Source organism: Pleurodeles waltl, chromosome 1_2 (genome assembly GCF_031143425.1).
Source record: "Pleurodeles waltl isolate 20211129_DDA chromosome 1_2, aPleWal1.hap1.20221129, whole genome shotgun sequence".
NCBI lineage: Eukaryota > Metazoa > Chordata > Amphibia > Caudata > Salamandridae > Pleurodeles > Pleurodeles waltl.
This window is the reverse complement of record NC_090437.1, coordinates 76,136,963-76,161,927: the sequence shown is the minus strand read 5'-3', so window position 1 is coordinate 76,161,927 and position 24,965 is coordinate 76,136,963. Positions and strand designations below refer to the sequence as shown.

The 24,965-nt window shown below is 47.2% G+C and overlaps 1 protein-coding gene across 4 annotated transcripts in view; it reads right to left on the bottom strand.

Moving 5' to 3' along the window:
* TDRD7 (tudor domain containing 7) overlaps positions 1–24,965 on the bottom strand; it is a 779,147-nt gene that overhangs the window by 329,760 nt on the left and 424,422 nt on the right. The window lies entirely within an intron of this gene.

Below are 24,965 nucleotides of genomic sequence, written 5' to 3'. Positions count from 1 at the left end.
GGAATAACAACCACAACCTACTTCTGGAACAGGGACCCTCTCTATGGCGCCCTTGTTCGAGAGAGCCAGAACCTCCTCGCGGTGAAGGGCCAAGTGATCCTCTGTCATCCGAATGTAGCATTGTGGCATGGCAGAAGAGGTAGTCTCGAAGTGGAGGGATTAGCCCCTTCGGACTATTCACAAAACCCGCGATGGTGTTCCAGCATGGCAGGTGATGGCGAATCCTGCCACTGACTGGTCCCTGATGGAAAATTGACGAATCAGGAAGGCTTGGAGGTTGCATCAGAGGGAGGGCTGGTGGATGGCTAGACCGCTGGCTCCCAGATCCACATGAACGCTGGACCCCATGTCCCCAGCCAAGAAGAGGCTGAGTAGCATGCGCGGAGGCTGGTAATGAACAGACATGGTTGAGCGCCCATTCCCTAGCCGCGATAGGGGCAAGAAGCAGACTAAGGGTGGCTAGAGGCCAGGGGACCAGGCCGTAGCCCAGGACTCCTTAAAGCGCTTGAGCGAAGAGTCTGCTTTGTCCCCGAAGAGACGGGTGCCATCAAAGGGCACCACCATGGAGTATAAAGCCCCTCCTCCATAGCCACAGTAGGGGGAGAAAGCATCCCAGCATCAGGGGAGGTATCCACACAGCTGGCTTCACCCAGTTCTTGAGCCCAGTCCATTGCGTCTTCAAGCTGGAACTCTAAAGGGTCCAGTGACCCCCCTCCATACTCTCACTAAAGTCATACCCATACCAAGAAGGGTCAACATCTGATCTGGGAACCAGAGTCCTCACCACAGCTGGAATCTGCATCAGGCGACGCCACTCCAGCTCTGTGTCGCAGTTGGCAATGAGTATGGGAATTGATGCCGACAGCAGGCCAGGCGATGTCGGAGGTGTTGAGCCGGAACAGTCGCCGCAGAAGGTCGCAGGGGTATGACCAACGCCAGTCCAGATTCAGAAGCGGATCCTTGTGTGCCCCTCGGAGACAAAGCGCCCAGTGCGGAAGCTGAAGGGGCCCCTGCTGACCTTGCGTGGCCTGAAGGCGTCCCAGAAGGGCCGGACTGCCCAAAGATGAGGCACGTGGCCTTGTAAAATTCTTGTAACTGGGCAGGGGTGGCTCAGGCTCCCGGAAGCTCGGTGAGGACTGAAGCCGGCCCAGAAACAGCCTCGGAGCGAAGACAATCCTTCTCCCGCATCGTTTGACAGACGGGGTGAAATCAAAGGACACTTGTGCTTCCTCGACTTCTTCTTGTGCTCACCTGAGTGACCCAAAGATGTGGAGTGGGATGAGGAGTGGTGGTGATGGCTCCGCAACGGGTCCTGAGACCTTTCTCTGGATCGATACCAGGAGCGAGGCAGAGCCAGGCGCAGGGCGCAAGCGGCTTTAGAAACTGTTCCCTCAAAGCTTTTGGGTTCATGGCCAGGCAATCGCAGCCCAACTTTGGGTTGTGGTCATGTTCCAAGCACCACAAACAGACCAGGTGTGGATCCGTCACCGACATCATGCGGTGACAGGTGTTGCAGGGCTTGAAGCCGGTCTTACAAGATGACATCTAAATGCACCAGATATCAAAAAACATCAACAGAATGTTGAAAGGTCAGTCAAAAAGTGCCTGTAGGTTAGCTCTTTTCTGGATCTGCACGTAGGCTTGTGGGGAAGGAAAACAACTGACGTTAGTGTGCCTGGATGGCACCTATTCATGACCCGCAATGCCATATCCTGCGACCACGACGAACACTGAATCGACAGATACCACGGAACAGCGCACACGGTTACTGCTCGAATAAAAATTTCTGTATACAGACTGATACCTGAGGGAAATTCTAAGGTAAAGAATCTGCAACTAGAAGCACATACCCCCGGTTGGAGAGGGGCAGGCTTTTGGTGATGCTCCAAACATAACAAGTGACTTACTGGTTTCTGCAGTTCACAGTTGAAGAGATGTAAAATCTGAGGCACCTGCAAATGTCAAGCAATTTCTCCACAGCAATTGTGTGGTTAAATAAAAAACAACAACCTAACAATAAGAAAGTCCTTCTAGGAACAGTATGCATAATGAGGCGATCCAATGTTATCTTTATAAATGGACTTTTAAAAGAAAATGCTTGAATTTCACTGCCCCACCCAAATGGAGAAGAGCACAAAATAATTTTCCATGAGAAATACTTAAGTGTCTGCCCTAGGAATGTGGTTCTTATACACTTCATTTCAAGATTTGTTCTTCCATCTGGAGGGGCTATGGCTCTTCATTAGCCACTTCCAATTTCGATGAAGTAAACTCCACTCTGCCAGGATTGAAAATTGGTTCTCTCTCGTGCTGGGTTTGCAGTCTGAATATATGGAGGGTCTTAGGATTGACTGGGCGCAGATCCTGTTAGTCCGATTTGGCATCTTAAAGTCAAAAGACGTAGTGTTAAGGCTGCCTTTTGTTCTATCAACTGTTCAAGGCTCATTCCCAGATGTCCCATCTCAGCTGTGGACATGAACTCTGCCTTCTTGAGCCAGAGACCAAGGACCCAGCCTGGCCAACTTATTATTTACTGGCATTAAGGTGTTAGTGACTTCTTCATTGATCAGAAGTAAGGACTCAGCTGAGACTGGCCCAGGCAAAAAAAAAGTCTGTATGAACGTTTGTCTTGTCTTCAGTGGAAGGTAGATGTAGGTCCAGCGCCACACCCGCTAGTCAAATTACCACCACAATGAAGATACTCTCCTCTGTCCAGGCCCCAAAGGCAAATGAAACCCTTTATCAAGGGAAACAGACCAGTGATCTCTTGTAAGTCTATGTGAAGGCTGCCATCATCATCATCATCATATGCTTGCGGGGGGACAGAGGAAATCACCACTATCCTCATCATCTCAGAGTGTTGACAAGAACTAGTAACAATTGAAACCAAGAATACAATGGAGCCGCAAAGTGTACCTCTGTGGTAGTGGAACAGTAGGATTAGACCCAGATGGTGTGGAGACAAGGTATGCTGCAACAGATTCAGAGCATGACCTAGGTCAGGTTCGAGGAGCCACCAGTTAAGGTTGGACATTGACATTGGATTCTCGAGTAAAAAAAATAAATAAAACTAGGGACAGGTATGGGTCTCTGAACCAAGGTGGAAGAAAGCACCGGAGTCAGTGGTGAACATGAGACGGGTCCAAGCGTTCGTCAGCGCAGATGATGGATTTGCTGGCAGTAATCCGATTCAGGGCTCCTGTGGATTCTTGGGCCACCAAGGGGTGCCAAAGGGAACCAGAAGACTACCAAAGATATACCACCTCCTCCCACAGGCGTTGACCCTCTGCATCTTCATCTATGGCCTGATAAACTCTGCATGCACTGGGAGATTAGATGCAAAATTGGCTCCTCTATCTGAGTTTGGGAGATTAATTGGTACATTTATGCCATTGCGATTTATGTTTAGATAGAAAGGGACTGGAAGGGGTTGATTCTTTCTTGTCCTTCAACTTACCAGAAAATATCGACCAGGAAGAAAACTGCTTGCGGGAGCGGCTTTGGAGGCAGGTTTGGGCCCTTGACTAGGATGCGAGAGCTGGACTTAGGCGAGGCACAAGACTTCTTCCACTTTTGGGTACCTACAGCTTTGTGGTCGTGGGCCGCCTTCAGGTGCATGACAAGGCATTCATTGCACAACTTGGTAGTTGTGCCTCAAGTGTTATCACTCTCCTGATTTTTTCCTTATCAAAAAGGATCTAGAATAAAATCTCTGCTTTCACTGGGATTTTGGGAAGGGCTGTTTGGCCCACTTTTGAAGGGTAGAGTGATCTCACCCTGAGACAGATAAAGATGTTGCTGTGCTACCCTGTGAGACAGACTATGTCAGCGTTTGGATGAATTTGATCATTTATCTGTATCAAACTATGTCTACTACCCATGTCTCAGACATCATTGTTGCCAACTTGTAATAGTCTAAGATTTGTCACTGAAGAGGGGCCTGTGGTATAGGAGCAGCAGGTATTGTGTGCTGGAGTGGAGATAAGGGTATATTGAACCTTCTGCTGTTTCAGTTGGCTGCTTCCATCCTCTTACTCAGTGGTTACCTGGTCAATGAGGAGCCTGGCAGCACCATATACACCATGGGGGAAAAAAAGAATTAGCAGCGACTTTGATAGGTCAATTATCATCAGGGAGAATTGTAGAGGGAAAGCCAGTGTCCAATATCCAAGTAATGTGGCTCTTCAACCTGGGCTGAGTCGCTGAGGATTATGACAGTATTGTAAACAGAGGGTCATCTTAGGGAGTGATGCTAACTGAAGTGGCACAATTAACAGGATGTTGACCACTGCTGTTACAAAGGCAGTGCCGTCAGTGTAGTTTTGAATGCTGATCCATTGAAGGAGGGGCTGTTGACTGGGGGATTTTTGAGGAATCATTTAGTCACTATACTGCAAAGTGGAGATGTTTCTCTCAGGGATTCAATCGATGGAGCAGTTGTCGAGGACACGGTCAACAATTCTGAACAAGCACTTCTGAATGCGTGGCTCCAGAAAGCCTGTCCGATTTTGTCAGTCTTTTTGGAAGCTTTACAAGAAGGGTAATGGTCCAGATATCGAGGCAGGCTAGTACCCTGAAAAGGAAGCTTTCTCAGGAGCCTTACATTCACCATGGTGTCTTTTGTTGTCTTTTTGGGTGCTGCAGGCAGACTGCTGTATGCAAATTCATCCAATAAGAAAAGAAGCTCCTATGCGCCTTGGTTTTCTTCTGGAGCCAGCACAGAAGGCAGGCGTCACAGTCCTGGATGGTTATTAAGAATACTTTGCAGATTTTGCAGTGCTTTGCCTTGTGACAGATACAGGCAATAAATTAGCCAAAAAGATGCAAAGTCTGTTTTACTCCAATACTAGGTTCCCGTTTAAAGTTTGGGAGACATTAACATGAGACACGCTTTATTATCCACATCCATGTTTATCCTTCCAAATTTAAATGATAAAAGTGCAAAGTGTCTTACCATTAAAGTTGGACTTACAATGTATGATTGGCATGAAAAGAATGGCCATTATTTGGTACTATGATTTAAAATAAAAACTTAAAATCTCTCTTTTTCACAGGAACCTATTTAATAGGTGACTGCAATTCATTAGCGAACAACTTGGTTTCCCGCACAACTTCAACATCAATAGGTGTGATCAGGGTGGGGGGAACTGTGATGGGGTAGATGTAAAAAGTTGCATTTGGTCCCATTTCGAGGACACATAATTAGAATTTCGAAATAAAAATTATCTAACTAGATGCATTTAGGTTTATGTTGTACCTTCTGTCAGCAATACATTTGACTGGTTAAAAGAGGTTATTTTGTAAAAGCAAACAAATTTTGATTTATTTTATCTAGGTGATTTTATTATTTGGGTAGACCTAATGAATGAAACTAACTTAAAATGTTCCCAATTCCTGATCACTTTTAGGCCTAGATTAAATCATAAATGGACCCACACAAATCAGGACAGACTTTTTATCTGATTGAAGGTTTGTATGACCTGTATGGATGCCTGTGAAATGGTATGGACAGACTACTTTTGCATCCATTTTGAAGTATTAATAAAATACCTCAAAAAAGCAAAACCATGAAAAATAATGGGGTCAAAGATAAACAGTTCCCGGACCCACACAAATCAGGACACACTTTTTATTGATTGGAGGACTGTATGACCTACATGGACACATGTGAAATGGTATGGACAGACCACTTTTGCATCCATTTCGAGGTATTAAATTAACAAAACACCTTAAAAAAGCAAAACCATGAAAAATAATGGGGTAAAAAATAGAAAGTTCCTGGGGTTTAGTAAACCCGGAGGTGTTCATTGAAACCAATCTAGAAGGCATCTTCCTTCTCCACATTTGTGTATGAATATCCCCATGATCCTGAGGTTCTGCTTCATAACTATAATAGAGTACTCCTCACAATCCTAGATGAGACAGCTTCTCGTAAAGGAAGGGTGGTTAACCCTAAATTTATTTTTTGCTGTGCAGGCACTGTAAATATTTAATTATTACACCACTAGATCAGCAAAAACTTATTATGCTAGAAAGATATTTCCTATAAACACCAAAAGAAATCTTTGCAGAGACAGTTCCCATCAATAGTGGGGGAGCGCTGCTGCGCCTGCTGCGAACGCAGCAGGCAAACATAAATAAAATGGCATATTAAATGCCAATTTATTTTGCCCTCATGCTTTTGCTGTGTACACCATGACTGTGAGGGAATGGGGTGGGGCTGAATCCTGCAATTGCAGGAACACTGCTGCCCCTTACGGTGCGCATGTCTGGTTGGCCAGCTGTCTAGCTACGGACAGCCCCACATCTGCACTGTAGACCCAGTGATCCCACGGCTGTCAAACAGACGGTGGATTGCTGGCACAAGCCCCCAGTCTCAAAATGGGAGCTGGGTTAGCCTGCTCCCACCAATCCTGAAGCAAGGAAGTCCTTTGGTTCATGCTCGTGGACACGGAAGAGAAGTGCCGCTCCGGCGGGAAGCCTGAAATATGGTGAGCTTGGTGCCCTTGCGCCCTACCATATTTTTAACCTGCAGGCCGCCAATCAAATAATTCTCTATCCTAATGCAAGAAACACCGACCTTCCCTAGAGCTAAAAAATTGGCAGACTTCTTTTATTAGAAAGCAGCAAAATTAGGAAAGACTTAATATCAAGAAGTTGTGACTGTGATTTTTAAAATGACTAACATGTCACTAGGTTTATTCACCTCATCAGATGTACATATCCCGAGGATGGAGAACCAGCCATGTATACAGCTAGATTTTAGGGCAATCAAAGGGAGCAATTCGAATTTTTTATGCAACTGGTGGGTTCCCTTATAGATGTCTGTGCAGCTCATATTAAAAGAAACTTGTTCAAAGGTGCACCTTTTGTACCAGAGTTAAAAAAAAACCTTCTGGGCACCTGGCCCGCTTCTTAAAGACAAAGATGCATAGGGTCCACCCTCTGCTGAAAAAAATCCAGCCTTGATACTGATACTTTCTAACCTCAGATTTAAATACGAAATGAACTTAAAACCGGTTTACAAATAAGCCACACACATCAGAAAAACTGAGACAGAATATGACTGTAATGCCATAGAGACAAGGTTAACAACATGCAGCCTAGCCCAAACAAGCATGGGCAAAGCCTAAAGGTCTCGCCTTTGGTAACTATTGGTTTCCCAATGCTTTCTTGTGAGTCTGTGCAGCTTGGCAAAAGAAGAAACCAAAAAAATAGCATGCTATGACCTAGCCAAAGTGTTGTTTTGCAGGAGTGTGCACAGGGCTTACTTGCGCCTACAAAATGTGCCGGTGCTTTTTTTTTTTTTATTTACTGATCCAAGTTGGATTGGTAAATAAAACAAAATGCAACGGGAAGGAACGCTCATTGAGGACTAGCTTGGAAGCAACAGTGGGTGGCGGGTGACGTACATAACAGGCCTGAGAGCGCTATGTGGCGCACAGGAGAACAGAAACACTGCAAGAGAGCAACGTGTAATGGTAGAGAAGCACCCGGGCAAAAAAAAATCAATGCTGGAGGAAGAGGCACACAAGGGACAGCACAACATGGAAAGGAGTGGGGGAGAAGCAAATGGCAGAGGATAAAGTGGCGAGGTGAAGAAAAATACACAAAGGAAACCGCTCTAAAACACATGCACACTCTCATGCAGCGCTCTTATGCATAGCTTATCCAAAAAGGAAAGAAGTAAGCAGTAGAAGGACCCAAGTAATGAGGCCATGCTCCAAGGGAGGGACAAACACAAGAAGAGGAAAGAAAGCCTACACAGCGCCTGTCTTCAAAGCAGGACTGACTGTGTTTGTAGGTTGCTTATTTAAAGAATATCATGTAATGCGAAGAACACTTTTTTATATCCACTACACAGCGATTAAAATGTACAAGGCAATCAAATATGAAGTTCATGCAAAGGCATATTGGTCAATGTGATCTCCCAAGTGAGCACTCTCCTTAGAGTTCACTACAACATCCTACAAAAGAGCTCCTTCCCAACGTTCACATATTTATTTCTATAGGTAATGCAGACAGGTTTATGAACAAGTTACTTAACTTCAGTAATGCCTTATCTGGTAAAGACAATATCAAGCAACAGATTCCTTACCTTTGAATTTCCCCTGGTATCAGACTGTATTCAGTCTGACGACTGGGAAAATTCAAAGGTAAGGAACCCGAAGCTAGAAGTCTCTATCAGATAGACAGCTATAGACGACAAGTAAATGTTTCTTAATCTATGACATGACTTAGCTTTACTAAATGCATAATTTCAAGGGAGAACTAGTTACCAGAGATTAAACTAAAGCAAAGGTAGGCCACAACTTTCCATGACAACAATGAAGTAATGATTTGAAAACGGTTGTTAAAAATGAAGTCTCCAGGAATTGAGAGCTATGTTGAGTGAAAGGGTGGTGATGGTTAGGGCATGGATGTTATGGTGGTGGTGGGTAATTAGGATAGAGGTGGTGAGGGTGTTGGTGGTGAGGGTGCAAATGGTTAGAGTGGTGATAGGGTAGCAGTGATGGTGGGGTAGTGGAGGTAGTAGAGCTGTGGTAGTTAGGGTAGTGTGGTAGTTGTGGTTTGAGTAGGGTGGTAGGGTTAGGGGAGGTGTTAGTGTGGTGGAGTGGTGTCGGTAGGCTGGGGATGATGGTAGTGTAGCAGTTTGGAGGTGGTGATGAGGGTGGTTGCGAGGACGGGGTTTGATGGTAAAGGTGGTGGTAATATTTAGGGTGGTTGTGTTTAGTTACTGGTTAGGGTAGTGGTGCTTTAAGTGATGACAAGGTGATGCTGTGGAAAATGGTGGCTAGCACTATAGGTAGGGTGATAGGAGGCTGGCGGTGGTTAGGGTGGTGGGAGTAGGGCTAGTATGGTGGGGGTTAGGTTGGTGGTACACATACTGACAATGGAGGAGTGACAGGGAACAAGCAACTAGGATGGTGAGGGCAAAAAGAAAGGGAGAAAGTACCTCAATCTCAGCACGAGCAGCGGAAGGACACTACTCAAAGAAGCTATCAATACTTATAAGTTAAAGAAGAAGGAGATAAGTTGGGGAGCGTGGGTGAAATTTAGAGCATTTCCAATGTTAATTCCCATAGGAAACACTGAACTGCGATAGTGCCAAAACCACTGGATGGAATTATCCCAAATTTAGTAGAAAGGCCGCTCTTGATCCAGAAAGAGCCCTTTTTAGGGTCGAGTGCCCGAAAGCCCTCTGACCCCTGTTGTAATCTCTCTGTGGGCTTTTAACCACGCCTACGTCACGCCCGTCAGTTTGGTTGGTTTGTGAAAGGTATGTCTTTTCTGGTGTTTAGCCCGCCTCCACAGCACCAGTAAACTACTGAAAACATACATGGTTCCTGTGTTTTCTGAATATCTTCTGCACTATTTCTTATTATTTCCTACGCAGCGCAATCTCGCTGGGCAGTAGTCGATCACTTTGCATGACATCGACCCTGTTACATGGATAATTGCACTTTTGTTGATATGTTTGACTGTGAGCAAACTTCTGTTTCCTTTTGTGTGCTCCTTCACGCCCATGCGCATGGCACTTCTCTTTAAATAGGCTTGCTTATGTAAAACTATTACTTTTCAATTACAATGTATGTGGCAAAAAATGCCCAGTTAGGAGTTCACAACGCTAATAGCTCTAACTCGAGTAAATGGGAGACCCACTGCATTATTCTGCGTTTACTGCTGTTCTCTACCCGGCAGCGAGTGTTGCTTTTGAGGGGGGTGCCTCAGCCGCACCGAGTGTGCTTGAGAATAGTTTGGTCAGACAGACTGCGCCCCTCACCCAGCTAAGAGTCGTGCATAGTTCATAAAAGTCTGTTGCTGTCAGCATGTGTATTTGTGCGGATATAGAGGCCAACCTCGTGTTTATTTGTCCTAACATGGATGGATGGACTGATGGAGATGAGGGGGCCGCCCGAGGTCGCCCCCTCCCCCCAAGTGTGTCTGTGAACACTACTGCCTTCATCACAACTCTGTTCCACTCTGGGGCCCGAGCAGGTTGCTGCTTTCTTGTCTTACTCTGAGCTGCTGACGTCAGTAGAAAAATGGCTGTAGTAACACTTGCTGCACTCAGCAAGAGTTCACTTGCTTTTAAGGCTCATGGCTAATTGAAAACCTTGAAGAATTTGGAAATCCTCTGTCCATTTGGGCTGGCTGCTTTCTGCTTTGTAACTTGTGAGCTTCTTTCTGCAGTTCACAGTTTAAGCATAGCAGGGAAAAGTCAACCCTTTGCCCTTCACAGGTTGATTTAAGAATTACAATTCAGAAGGACAACAAGTATTAACAAACATCTGCTTTAATTCATTAAACACAGACTTTCCAAGATCAGCAACACTAAACAACTACTGAAGCACTTGAGCTTTTCAAATTCATCTTTGTCCATTTCACCATGTCCCACTTTATGTTGTAAGTTTTGGCTTCCAGTTTCTAAACATATTTGGTTGTCTATACAATTGTATTTAAATGCTTTTGGTGTCAAGGGGTATTATCGGGTAGATGGGCAGCTGGGTGCACAGAAAGAACAATTCAGTGGTGTAGCAGGGAGGTGGTGAAGCTGTTACCCATCAGCTCATCCTTTAACATCCCGCTCGTCCTCGTTTCCATTTTTCCTTCGAATAGTTCTTTAGAACAGCCCCCGAGACACCAGTCCACACAGCTGTCCAATGGAGAATTGCATATTTGTTTGCTTTGCTGCAGGAGGGAAGGATAGCTCAGTGTGTTTATACACACAGTGTAGAGACTTTATGTAAGCTTAAGGGTTGATATTCAGATATCGCTACGGCCTGCTCTGTCTTTCATCTTGCTGATTGATGACATACCTTTGACACAGGCATGCTGGAAACGAAAGTTAGATTTTTACAAAGTACAACAGAATTTAGTTAAAAATCATGCAAGTGATGCTTGGCTCGCCAGTAATCTGCTCTTTGTGTGTCTTTCTCTCGCTCTGTCTTCTTCCCTCCCTCTGTTACTCCCTCTTTTTATTTCCCTCAGTATTGCATCCTCGAGCAGTACCAGCTTACCTTGCTTTTAACAAACCGTCCAACTGAAGTGCAAAGAACCTTTGACTTTGCACATGGACATGTGAAGAAGTTTGGATAAACATATAACAGTAGAAAATAACTTGCCCCACGATAATTAGACATCAGTATTAAGACTAAAAGAAGCGCCTTGCAATGAAAATGGTAAGGCTACGTTGAGCCATGAGAGTAGAGACAATGGTCTGTTCTTGCTGCATATGGCATCTTTGTAAGATCATAGTTTTTGAAGTAATTCATGCCACTTCGCTTCTCAAAGGAGAGTAGTACACTTTTGTTTGTTCGAATCTAGATTTGATTTATGTCTGATGGGGTTCATTTGAAATTAATCCATAGTAAACAGAGATTAGATATCATTGAGAACAGAAGGCTACCAAGGGCAATAGCTGTGTTCAGAGGAGGCGTGAGTCACATCGTAGTGATGCACCACACCTACTTATTGTGAGTAAGCCTGATCTTTCTGCTACCTTATCCAACCTGTGCATAGTGACACCTAACCATTTTAAGCAATGACATATGCCTTGCTAAGCTGCTCATATATTCAACAGTTCATTGCTATCTCTGGTTTGCATGCTTGTTTGAGAACTTCCATACATTCTAATGGAAGTTGGAAGTATCCAAATTCTATGACTTCAGGAGCCACACTGCTAAGTCGAAAGCACTGGAATTGGGATGTCTGGTTTGACCTTTGTTTTGTGTTAACAAATCAGATCTGTTTGGAAGTTTGCAGTGAGGTACTACTGACAGATCTAGGAGTGTTGTGTACCAATGTTGTCGTGCCCACGTGGGGGCTATAAGTATCATGGTGAGAGAGGTTTGACACAGTTTGTTGACCAGAAATGGAATTAGCGGGAGAGGGGGAAAAGCGTAAGCAAATATCCCTGCTCAGTTGATTGATACAGCTTTGACCTCGGACAAAGGTTGTGGGTGCCTGGATCCGAAATTTTAGCTTTTTGCGTTTTCGCTTGTTGTGAATAGGTCTATTTCTGGTGTCCCCCACTTTTGGAAGTACTGTTTAAGTACCTGAGAGTGAATCTCCCATTCGTGCACCTGTTGGTGTGTCCTGCTTAGCAGGTCCGCTAGCTGATTGTGTATTCCTGGGATGTATTCTGCTAGTAAGTAAATGTGAATGTGAATCGCCCATTTCCAAATTGTTTGAACTAGAAAGGACAGTTGAGATGAATGTGTTCCCCCTTGTTTCTTCATATAATACATGGTTGTCATATTGTCTCTTTTTTTTAAGACAGTTTTGTGTTCGAGAAGGGGTTGAAACGCTTTCAGGGCAAGGAACACAGGAACAAATGGTTTATGTGATAAGTTAACTGTTTTGAAATGACCACCCATCCATTAAATTGCTGTGATTCCACCATTAAAGGGACTTGTGCGTCTGACCCTGTGCTTCAGACCATTGTTGTGAGAGGCACTGTTTTAGTGTTCTCATATTTAACCTTGCATGCAGTACTATTGCTATGCAGGATGCCATCATTCCCAATAGTCTCATGATCAACCTTACTGTGTAATGTTGATTTGGCTGCATTCGTGGTATGAGGTTTTGGAAAGCTTGTATCCTTTGTGTATTTGGATAGGATAAGGCTTTTTGTGTATTGAGAATAGCACCTAGTTAAGGTTAAACCTATGCTGGTTGAAGATGAAATTTTAGGTAATTGATAGTGAACCCTAATGTGTGTAGGGTTTCTATTGTGTATTGAGTGTGTTGTTGACAAATCGTCTAGATAAGGAAAGACATGTGTTGTCTTATTAGGTAAGCTGCTACTACCGCTAGACATTTTGTGAATACTCTTGGAGCTGTTGTTATGCCGAATGGTAGAACTTTGAAGTGCTAGTGGTTTGCCGCCATCACAAACCTTAGGTATTTTCAGTGAGCTGGATGTATGGGAATATGAAAATACACAACTTTGAGATCTAATGCAGTCATGTAATCCTGTTTTTGTAGTAGTGGAATGATGACCTGCAGAGTCACCATGTGAAAGTGTTCTGACAGGATATATAGATTTAGTGGTCTCAGATCTAGAATGGGTCTGAGGGTGCCCTCCTTTTTTGGAATGAGGAAGTATAGTGAGTATACCCCTGTTCCGTATTGAGATTTTGGGACTAATTCTATTGCCTCTTTTAGTAGTAGCAATTGTACTTCTTGTTGTAACAGAACGATGTGTTCTGTGGACAACCTGTGATAACGAGGAGGAATGTTTGGAGGGATAGAAATCAATTCTAGGAAATAACCATTGCAGATAATTGAAAGTACCCATTGGTCTGTAGTGATATTTTGCCATTGGGAGTGGAATTGTTGCATTCTGCCCCCCACAGGAGATGTGTGGGGTTGTGGTATGCTTAGGAAGTCACTGTTTTGATGGAGTAGTGACACCTTTTGAGGGCCTGGAATTTGCCTCTGGCTCTGAAGAGTTGGCCTCCATAAGAGCCTCTAAATGCTCCTCTTTGGTATTGTTGTTGGCCTAGTTTAGGTTGGGAGGTGGAAGCATCTGTAGATTGGGGCTTGAATCCTCCTCTAAAAACTGTTATTTATGAAAGGAGCCTCTATAAGGTGTTGTGTATAAAGCTCCCATTGCTTTTGTCTGCAGTGTCTGAATCTTTCCTGAGTTTCTCGATTGTTGTGTCAACCTCAGGACCAAACGTACAAGTTACTTACCTTCGGTAACGAAATATCTGGCAACTTATTGTAGTTGCAGATTCCTTACCTTTGAATTTCCCCAGGCGTCAGACTGGATCCAGAGAATTTTTCTTCGAGCAGTACCTCTTCGTGCCGTCAGGTGGCATCGGCCGACTCCGGGGGCGTCGTTGGCGTTGTGATGATGTCGCGGTCATATATAGGCGCCAACCCCAGCGCGCTGAAGTCAGTATCTTCAAGTAGCGCAGAGCCATGAAGAACACAGAGTGGTGCACCGAAACTAGGGCCCTCAAGGGAAAGTTCCTGTTCCTAGAAATCAGTTTTCAGGGAGGGTGGGCAGGTTGGTAAGGAATCAGCAACTAGAATATGTCTCTACCAGATATTTTGTTACCGAAGGTAAGTAACTTGTACATCTGATAGAGACTTCTAGTTGCAGATGCCTTACCTTTGACTAGATACCCAAGCAATTCCATCCCCGGTGGCGGGCCTGCGAACTAAGATCACACCAAAAAGTCCTGCAGGACTGAACGGCCAAAGTAGCTGTCCCTTCGGACCTTATTGTCCAGGCAGTAGTGCTTGGTAGAAGTGTGCAGAGATGCCCACGTTGCTGCCTGACAAATATCTAGGACTGGAACGCCCCGTGCTAGCGCTGTTGTAGCATCAGTAGCTCTCAAACCTTCAGGGGGTTGCTTCTTAGCCAGAGCGTAGCACATTTTGATGCATAGGAGTACCCATCGTGAAATGGTCCTCTTCTGCACTGCCCTCCCCTTCTTTGCACCCACAAATCCCACAAGGAGTTCATCGTCCACCCAGAAGTCTTTGGAGCAATCAAGATAGAACGCCAACGCTCTTTTTGGGTCCAGATGGTGGAGTCTCTCCTCTTCATGAGAGGGATGTGGGGGTGCATAAAAGGTAGGCAAGGTGATGGACTGCCTGAAATGGAAGGGTGTCACTACCTTGGGTAGAAAAGAAGCCCTCTTGCGAAGCACCACTTTGTCTGGGTGTATGGAAAGAAAAGGTGGCTTAGATGACAGACCCTGGAGTTCACTAACTCTGCGGGCAGAAGTAATGGCAACTAGAAAGACAGTCTTTAAAGTTAAGAGACTTAGAGGATAGTTGTGAAGCGGTTCAAGCATGGTACACATAAGGTAAATTAAGACCAGGTTGAGATCCTATTGGGGCATGATGAATGGGATAGGAGGAAAGAGATGTCTTAGGCCTTTAAGAAACCTCCCAACTATAGGAGATTTAAATAAGGAAGGCTGATCAGGTAACCTTAAGAAAGCAGAGATAGCAGAGAGATATCCCTTAAGAGTGCCCAAGGCAGAACCCTGCCGGGCAACGGAAAGAATAAAGAGAAGAACTTGAGAGAGGAGCAGATAGAGGATTGACAGAATTGTCAATGCACCATGCCACAAATTTCTTCCAACGACAGGCGAATACAGTTTGGTTGAGGGACGCCTGGCTGCCAAGATAACGTCACAGACTTCGGGTGGCAAGTCAAAATACGTCAACTACCGCCGCTCAATCCCCACGCAAGAAGTCGCAGAGTTGACAGGTTCAGGTGGAGGACCTTCACCTGCTGCTTCGACAGAAGATCCTCCAGAAGAAGCAGTCTGATCGGAGCAGCTATGGACATGTTCAAGAATCGGGATACCAGACTCTCCGTGCCCAGTCCGGCGCCACCAGTATGACGTGGGCCCGGTCTTGCCTGATCTTCAGAAGTCTGGGCAGAAGTGGTATTGGCGGGAAGGCGTACAGGAGGCCTGAGTTCCACTCACGCAGAAAAGTGTCGCTGAGCGAGTGCCGCCTTGGAAACTCCAACGCGCAAAACAGCGGACATTGCACGTTCTATATAGAGGGGAACAAGTCTAGCCAAGGTTCTCCCCACTACAGGAAGAGACCTAGCGCCACTTCTGGATGGAGACGCCATTTGTGGTCGACCATGCATCGTCGGCTGAGTTAGTCTGCTCTGGCTTCAAGGAGCCTGCCAGGTGTTGAACCACCAGGGAAATGTCCTGATGTTCCAGCCAAGTCCAGAGACGGAGGGCCTCTTGACAAACAGTCCACGACCCCACTCCACCTTGTTTGTTGCAATACCACATGGCGCTGGTGTTGTCTGTGAACACCTGCACTGCTTTCCCCTTTCAATGCTAGTCAAATTTCTCATACCTCCAGAAGATTGATATGGAGATTGGTTTCCGCCAGAGACCAGATACCTCTGATCTCTGCCTCTCCCACGCGGCCACCCCATCCCAGAAGTGAGGCCTCTGTCACAACTCTAAGATATGGTTGGGGAAAGGAGAGGGATCTGCCCTTCACCCAATCCTGATTCCTTAATGACCACTGCAGGTCTTTCGCAGTCCCTTCTGAGATCTGGACCTTGTCGGAGAGATTCCCCTGATGCTGCGCCCACTGGAACTTCAGGTCCCACTGCAGAGCCCGCATATGTCATCTGGCATTTGCAGGAGGCCATGAGGCCCAGCAGCCTTAGAGTCATTCTTACCAAAATTAAGGACAGAGACTGAACCATCGGTATCATAGTTCGAATATCCTGGATTCGCTTTTCAGGAGGATATGCCCGAAACTGCACTGTGTCCAGAACAGCTCCGATGAAAGAGGGCATCTGAGAAGGAGTCAGGTGTGACTTTGGCACATTGATAGTGAACCCCAGCAAATGCAAAAGGTTTGCCGTAGTTTGGTGGTAGGAGTTCCCCTTCAACAGCCAATCGTCGAGGTAGGGGAAGACTGGGACCCCTAACCTGCACAGATGAGCTGCCACCACTACCATCCCTTGCATGTCCAACGCTACCATCCAGTCTCTGGGATCCAGGGCAGAAAGGACCTGAGTCAATGTTAAAATTTTGAACTTCTCCTTTTTTAGTAAAAGATTGAGGGCCCGAAGATCTAATATAGGTCGAAGACCTTTGTCCTTTTTCGGAACCAGAAAGTAGCGGGAATAGCAACCACGACCTACTTCTGGCAACGGAACCCTCTCTATAGCTGCTTTGGCCAAAAGGAACTTGGACTTCCTTGCGGAGAAGCACCATATGATCCTCCGATATCCGACTGCATTAAGGTGGCATGGCTGGAGGAGATGTCTCGAAGGGGAGGGAATAGCCCCTTCGGACAATTTGTAGTACCCACCTGTCCGAAGTAATGGCTTGACATTGGGGCAGGTGATGGCGTATCCTGCCACCTACAGGCTCATGATGTACCTGCGGACTAGGAAGGCATGGAGGCTGAGGAGGGGTGGACAGGGCGACCCGCTGGCTCCCTGATCACCTGGAATGTTTGTTCCCGCAGCTGCGCAGGGGCTGTACAGCATGCGCTGGTCTGTGGCCAAGTGGAAAAGCACACGGTTGGGTGCCCCTTCTGTAGCCACGAAAGGGGCTAAAGGAGGACTGCTGGGATCTAGGTGTGGGCGCGAGGCCAAGGGACTGGGCTGTGGCTCAGGAATCCTTAAAGCGCTCAAGCGCAGAGTCCACCTTGACTCCGAAGAGACATGTGCCATCAAAGGGCATGTCTATCAAGGATTGCTGGACATCCCCTGAAAAGCCAGATGTTCTCAGCCAGGCGTGGCATCTCAATGCCGCCGTCAATGCAACCGATCTGCCCAGAAAGTCGGTTGTATACAGTCCACAACGAATCACGAACTTAGCTCTATCCCTCCCATCTGTAACGGCTTGGGACAGTACTGCCCGGGCCTAGTCCGGAACTGCAGGCAGCACTTATGCAACAGTATCCCAGAGTATGGGAATAGCGGCCCGAAAGGCATGCGGTGTTCACGGACCGCAGCGCTAGACTCTTAGAAGAAAACAACTACTTCCCCAAATTATCCAGTCCTTTTGATTCCCTATCCGGAGGTGCGTCAGGGAATGCGCCAGATGAAGAAGCCTGGATGACAAGCCTCTCAGGCGTGGGTGATCCGCGATTGGATCCGGAGGGGCCCTCTGGTTTCAAAGCCGTCTGCTTCGGCCTCGGCTCCAAAGGGACCCCAACCGACTCACCTGTGCCTGAAGGCTCCAAAGGTGGGTCGGAACGCACAAAAATGAGGCGCATGGCCTCGTAAAACTGAGTTGGGTGGGAGTGGCTCTGGCAAGTCAGGGGAATCGCAGAGCGGACCCAGAAGGTGGCTCTGTTGACGGAGGTCTAGAGCCTGGACGCTCTTCCCGTGTCATATCATCAGATCGACTGGGTGAAGTCGAAGAACGCTTGTCTTTCTTCAATAACTTTTTTTGTGACCCGAATGTCCCGATGACTTGGAGGACGAAGAGTGGTGGTGACTCCGCAGCCGTCTTGAGACCTTCCTCTCGAACGGGATCTTAAGTGCTGCAGAGTAGAGTGTTGGGCTGCCATGAGCTTTAAGGACCGCTCCCTCAAAGCATCCGGGTTCATAGCTTGACACTCTGAGCACGACTTCGGGTCGTGATCGCGCTCCAAATACCACAACATAGTTGATTGCCAGGAGTCGCAGGGCTTGAATCCGGCCTTGCAGGACATCCCTCGACGCATCCACTAACTCGTCAAAAATATGACAAAAATGTTGACGTAGTAAAAAAATAACTGAGGTAGCTCTTCTCCAGATCTGCGTGAAGGCTGGTGGGAAAGAAAAGAACAGACATCAGCACGCCAGGGGGTCGCCTACATACGACTGCGACGCCATCACGACGCCAATGATGCCCGCCTAGTCGACCAACACCACCTGACGGTGCACAGAGGTACTGCCCAAAGAAAATATTCTCCGGATCCAGTATGATGTCTGGGGAAATTCAAAGGTAAGGAATCTGCAACTAGAAGTCTCTATCAGATAGAAGTTTTTTGGTCGAATGGCATATGTAGTACTGCTTGTTGTATTTCTGGCTTGAAACCAGAAGATCTTAACCATGCATGTCTACATATGGTTTTAGCAGTATTTACGCTCCTAGCTGCTGTATCTGCATTATCAAGATCAGACCTTATCTGGTTGTTGCTTATTGCCTGACCTTCTTCCACAATTTGCTGAGCCCTTTTTTGATGTTCTTTTGGCAGGTGTTGTAATAATTCCTGCATTTCGTTCCAGTGTGCTCTATCATATCTTGCTAGCAAGGCTTGTGAATTGGCAATGCGCCATTGGTTAGCTGCTTGTGTAGCTAACCTCTTGCCAGCAGCATCATACTTCCTGCTTTCTTTGTCGGGGGAGTATCCCTTGACGACTGGCTATTAGCCCTTTTTCTTGCTGCACTGACGACAGTCTGGAGGTACCTCATGCGTGATGTAAGCTGGATCTGTAGGCGTAGGCTTGTTTTTTTTGTCTATACGTGGTGTTAAAATCCTAACAGGTTCATTGAATATTTTGTCTGCATGCCTGATCATGCCAGGCAGCATTGGTAGGCACTGGTAGCCTGAATGCGTGGAGGACAGTGTATTGAAAAGGAAATCCTCTTCTAACGGCTCACTATGCACCCCATGGTATGCAGCTGCCCTAGAGAGGACTTATGTGTATGCAGCTGTATCCTCTGGTGGTGAAGGTTTTGATGGATTGAGGTCTGGGTCATTTGTTGGTATGGGATCTGGATCAAACAGATCCCAAGGATCAATTGTATCACGATGGGAATAAGTGTTCGGAGTGAGTTGGTGAAGGCAATGGTGGTGGGCTAACAGGTGGTGGTGAAAAAGAAACTTTTGGCGAATGTGGTGGAGAATTTTGCAAGGGTAATGGTTTCTCCTTCCTTTAAAAAATCTTTGCTGGTGGTGGAGCAGTATCAAGATGTTCTTGAAACGCCAACATTCTTTTTGTTTGTGGAGGAGGTGCAGCAATGATCCTCCCAGTCTCTGTGGATATGAATCCTTAAATGTCTTTTGTCCATGATTTCAAGTATGGGCTGAATGTCAGAATCTTCCGAAATTTAGTCTGATGTTTTTGGTGATTTAGAGGACTGTTCTTAGAAAAGTATTTGAGCTCTGCTTTAAACAGCTCAAAAGTCCTTGTTCCTCGGAGTACAAATATTTTTTTGTCTCCGAAGATGACAATTTTTATGGTCTCGAAAGTACAGCCTGTTTCAGCTGTTTCAGCTCCAAAGCTGGTCGTCTAACTTTCGACTCCAAAGGTTGAGGACACCTGCTCGGCTCAGATGTGGAGCTTTTGGTGGATTTGCTTGTCTCCGGCATCAAAACTGGTGTGGCCTTTTTCAGCGCCGTACCTGAAGATCGGTCGCCGCTAAAAAATTTCGGTTGAAACCATGGCGCTCTGGCAGTGCTGCATCCAAGGCCTTAGATGGTCTTTTGGTAGTGGGTGTACATGCTGAGCCACGGTGAGCTGTTGGCTATCTTCCTCTGAGTCTTCTTCAGTCGGTGTCTTGAATGGAAACTGCAGTCTGGGCCCAATATTCCTCTATGGTGTTGACATACTCTGTATTTTTCGATGCCATCTCCAGTCTTCTGGCTCTCCGGTCATGCAGCGTCTTTTCCGACCAAAACGATAGACAGGCTTCACAATCCTCTTCCCGATGGTCGGGAGAGAGACGGAGATTACATTACACCTGTTGATCTGTGTACGGAAATTTCGAATGGCATCGAAGAGAGATTCAGAATGGAGTCCTATCCATCAGGCTTCGGCGTGGTAGGCCTAAACAGGCCTGAGGTGGGCGCGCCCCTAAAAGAGTGTTTTCTGTTTTTCGACAGTACTATCGGCTTGACTACAGATGGAAACGCGATTGAAAAAAATACAGATGGTCAAATAGAGTTATATAAAGTTTCTGAATCGAAAATCTCGGAGCAATGGGAAACCCGTCTGAACCTGACAGCAGAAAGAAAACAATCTAACTTTATTTCTAGAACCAAAAGGGTCTTTGTTGCAGGTAAGCACAGTTGTAAGTTTGTACCAAGCTTGTATACCAAATGCACTTTGTTTAGGTTTTGCAGATAAAACAGTTTACAGGTAACTAACACTTTTCATTTTCAAAAGTAGGCAGTGCAATTTCTCAAGGGGACCAATACAATCCTAGGGAAGGAACAGTGTTAACACAGTTTACAGGTGAGTACTCAACTTTTGATCCCAGTCTTCATGGGTTAGGATGTCCACAGGTCAAGGTTCAAGTTGACCCCAAAAGCGCACAACCAGTAACACAGGGCCTGCTGGGTGCAGAGGTCAAAGTTAGTGTTGGGATTTTCATGGAATCCTATGGAGACAGGAGGCACTCAAAAAGAAACAGGTTGCAGGTAAGTACCCACAACTTCAGGGCAAAGACTTGAAGGGTTTAGATGAGCACCAGGGGTGGGGCCAAAGGTCACCACCAAACACACATCCTCAGTGGCACGGGGCAGCTGGGTGCAGAGTCCAAACACAGCTTCGGGTGCCCAATGCTTTCCAATGTGGTATCCCTGGGGGTCACAAAGATGCTGAAGACTGGGTCCAGGGGGTCGGTTGTGGAAAAATAAAGGCTGAACACGTAAGAGAGGTGCTCAGTCAGATTCCCCAAAGCCAGGGGGATGCAGGGGTACCTTTGGGTGTTGGGAATCTTCGTCTGATCCGGTCAGGGGGGTCCTCTGGATTTAGGTTGCAGGCATCGTCATGTTGGCCAGGAGGGATCAACCCAGGGTGGACTCAAGGTCAGAATCGCTGTGGGACCTTCTCTGGACTGGCGGGCCACCTGGACTCACGGATCCGGGGCAGTTCTGGAGTCATTCCTGGATGTTTCTAGTGGCCAGGGCTGCAGTCCTCAGGAGTACTTGGTCCTCTGCTGGGCAGGTAGTCTTCTGGGGGTTTGTAGAGGTCGGTGGTCCTGCAGGAAGTGTCACCCTTTTTAGACAGGAGTCTTGAAGCTGCAGAGAGGCCGGTAGGGCTGGGGCCAAGTCAGTTGTGCCTGGCGTCTTCACTGCTGCAGTCGGTTCTTCTTCTTAGGGTCACCAGGAATCTGAAGAGCAAGTTTCAGGGGCACACCTAAATATTAGATTTAGGGGCATTATAGGTGTCAGAGGGCAGGAGCCAATGGCTACTGTCCATGAGGGTGGCTACACCTTTCGTGTGCCCACTCCCTTTGGGGAGGGGGCACATTCCTATCCCTGTTGGCTACTCTCTTCCAAAGCAAGATGGAGGATTCTGCAAGGAGGGGGTCACTTCAGCTCTTGACACCTTCGGGGTGGTCCCAGCTGCAGTGGTCACTCCTCCTTGTTTTCCTTAACTTTCCTGCCGGATCTGCCACCAAAAGAGGGGCTTGGTCCGGGGGTGGGGATATCCACTGGTTGGAGTACCCTGAGGCAGTGTAACAGAAGGCCTGAGCTTTTGAGGCTCATTGTCAAGTGTTGCAGCTCCTGCAGGGTGAGGTGTGAAGCACCTCCACCCAGAGTAGGCTTTGTTCCTAACCCCAGAGAGCACAAAGGCTCTCACCCCACAGGGTCAGAAACTTTTCTGTTAGTGGCAGCCTGGCACAGACCAGTCAGGCTTACTGTAGGAAGTTGACTCTGTATATACTATTTCAAAGTAAGAAATAATGCGCACAGAGTCCAAGGGTTCCCCTTAGAGGTAAGATAGTGGCAAAAGTAGATAATTCTAATGCTCTATTTTGTGGTAGTGTGGTCGAGCAGTAGGCTTATCAGAGAGTAGTGTTAAGCATTTGTTGTACACACACAGGCAATAAATGAGGAACACACACACTCAAAGACTTATTCCAGGCCAATAGGTTTTTATATTGAAAAATATATTTTCTTAGTTTATTTTAAGAACCATAGGTTCAAGATTTACAATATACACTTTAAATGTAAGGTACTTCACTTAGATACTTTAGGAACTTTGAATGAAAACAATATCATGTACGGTCTTTGTAAAAATGGCAATAAGCTATTTTCCAAAGTGGACACTGCAAAAATCAACAGTTCCTGGTGGAGGTAAGTAAAGGTTAGATGAGGAGGTAAGTAAAACACTTACAAGTCTCAGTCCTGAGGCAGAGGCTGCCCACCGTTGGGGGGTCAAGGTAACCCCAAAGTTACCACACCAGCAGCTCAGGGCCGGTCAGGTGCAGAGGTCAAAGAGGTGCCCAAAACACATAGGCGCCTATGGAGTACAGGGGTGCTTCGGTTCCAGTCTGCCAGCAGGTAAGTACCTGTGTCCTCGGGGGGGCAGACCAGGGGGGTTTTGTAGAGCACTGGGGGGGGACACAAGTAGGCACACAAAACACACCTTCAGCGGCACAGGGGCGGCCGGTTGCAGTGTGCAAAGCAGGCGTTGGGTTTCGGGTAGGAATCAATGGAGAGACCCGGGGGTCACTCTAGCGGTGCAGGCAGGCACAGGGGGGGCTTCTCGGGACAACCACCACCTGGGCTAGGCAGAGGGTCGCTCCAGCGTTGAAGTTCGGTTCCTTCAAGTCCTGGGGGCTGCAGGTGCAGTGTTGCAGTGGTCCCTTGTTACAGGCAGTCGCGCTCAGGGGGAGCCTCTGGATTCTCTCCGCAGGTGTCGCTGTGGGGGCTCATGGGGGTCGTTTCTGGTTACTCACGAGCTCGCAGTCGCCGGGGAGTCCTCCCTGAGGTGTTGGTTTTCTGCAGGTTGAGCCGGGGGCGTCAGGTGCAGAGTGTAGAGTCTGACGCTTCCGGCAGAAACGTGAAGTCCTTGGAAGTTGCTTCTTTGTTGCAAAGAAGTAGCTGGCTTTGAACAGGGCTGCTGTTCACGGGAGTTTCTTGGTCCTGTAGTCCAGGGCAGTCCTCTGAGGCTTCAGAGGTCGCTGGTCCCTGTCGGATGCGTCGCTGGAGCAGGTTTTCGAAGTTGGAGACAGGCCGGTAGGGCTGGGCTAAATCAGTTGTTGTCTTCCTCCTTCTCTGCAGGCTTGTAGGTCAGCAGTCCTTCTTTCTTCAGGTTGCAGGAGTCTGATTACCTGGGATCTGGGGAGCCCCTAAATACTGAATTTAGGGGTGTGTTTAGGTCTGGGAGGGAAGTAGCCAATGGCTCCTGTCCTTGAGGGTGGCTACACCCTCTTTGTGCCTCTGCCCTGTGGGGAGGGGGGCACATCCCTAATCCTATTGGGGGAATCCTCCAAACTCAAGATGGGGGATTTCTCAAGGCAGGGGTCACCACAGCTCAGGACACCTCAGGGGCTGTCCTGACTGGTGGGTGACTACTCCTTGTTTTTCTCATTATCTCCTCTAGCCTTGCTGCCAAAAGTGGGGGCAGTGGCCAGAGGGGCGAGCATCTCCACCAGCTGGGATGCCCTGGGGCGCTGTAACAAAAGGGGAGGGGGGGGGGGGGAGCCTTTGAGGCTCACCGCCAGGTGTTACAGTTGTTCCTGCAGGGGGAGGTGAGAAGCACCTCCACCCAGCACAGGCTTTGTTCCTGGCCACAGAGTGACAAAGGCACTCTCCCCATGTGACCAGCAACATGTCTGGCGTGTGGCAGGCTGGCAGAAACTGGTCAGCCTACACTAGAAGTAGGGTAGGTTTTCAGGGGGCATCTCTAAGATGGCCTCTGGGTGTATGTTACAATAAATTACACACTGGCATCAGTGTGCATTTATTGTGCTGAGAAGTTTGATACCAAACTTCCCAGTTTTCAGTGTAGCCATTATGGAACTGTGGAGTTTGTGTTTGACAAACTCCCAGACCATATTCTCTTATGGCTACCTTGCACTTACAATGTCTAAGGTTTTGCTTAGACACCGTAGGGGCATAGTGCTCATGCACATATGCCCTCACATGTGGTACAGTGCACCCTGCCTTAGGGCTGTAAGGCCTGCTAGAGGGGTGACTTACCTATGCCACAGGCAGTGTGAGGTTGGCATGGCACTCTGAGGGGAGTGCCATGTCGACTTAGTCATTTTCACCCCACCAGCACACACAAGCTGTGAAGCAGTGTGCATGTGTTGAGTGAGGGGTCCCTAGGGTGGCATAACACATGCTGCAGCCCTTAGAAGCCTTTCCTGGCATCAGGGCCCTTGGTACCAGGGGGTACCAGTTACAAGGGACTTACCTGAGTGCCAGGGTTGTGCCAATTGTGGAGACAAAGGTACATTTTAGGGAAAGAACACTGGTGCTGGAGCCTGGTTAGCTGGTCCCAGCACACTTTCAAATAATAACTTAGCATCAGCAAAGGCAAAAAGTTAGGGGGTAACCATGAGAAGGAGGCATTTCCTTACACCTACACTGAAGGGTTGGTGAAGTGGGGGGGCATCTCTAAGATGCCTTCTGCGTACATTTTTCAATAAATCTAACACTGGCATCAGTGTGGGTTTATTGAGCTGAGAAGTTTAATACCAAATATCCCAGTTTTCAGTGAAGCCATCATGGAGCAGTGGAGTTCCTAACTACAGACTCCCAGCCCA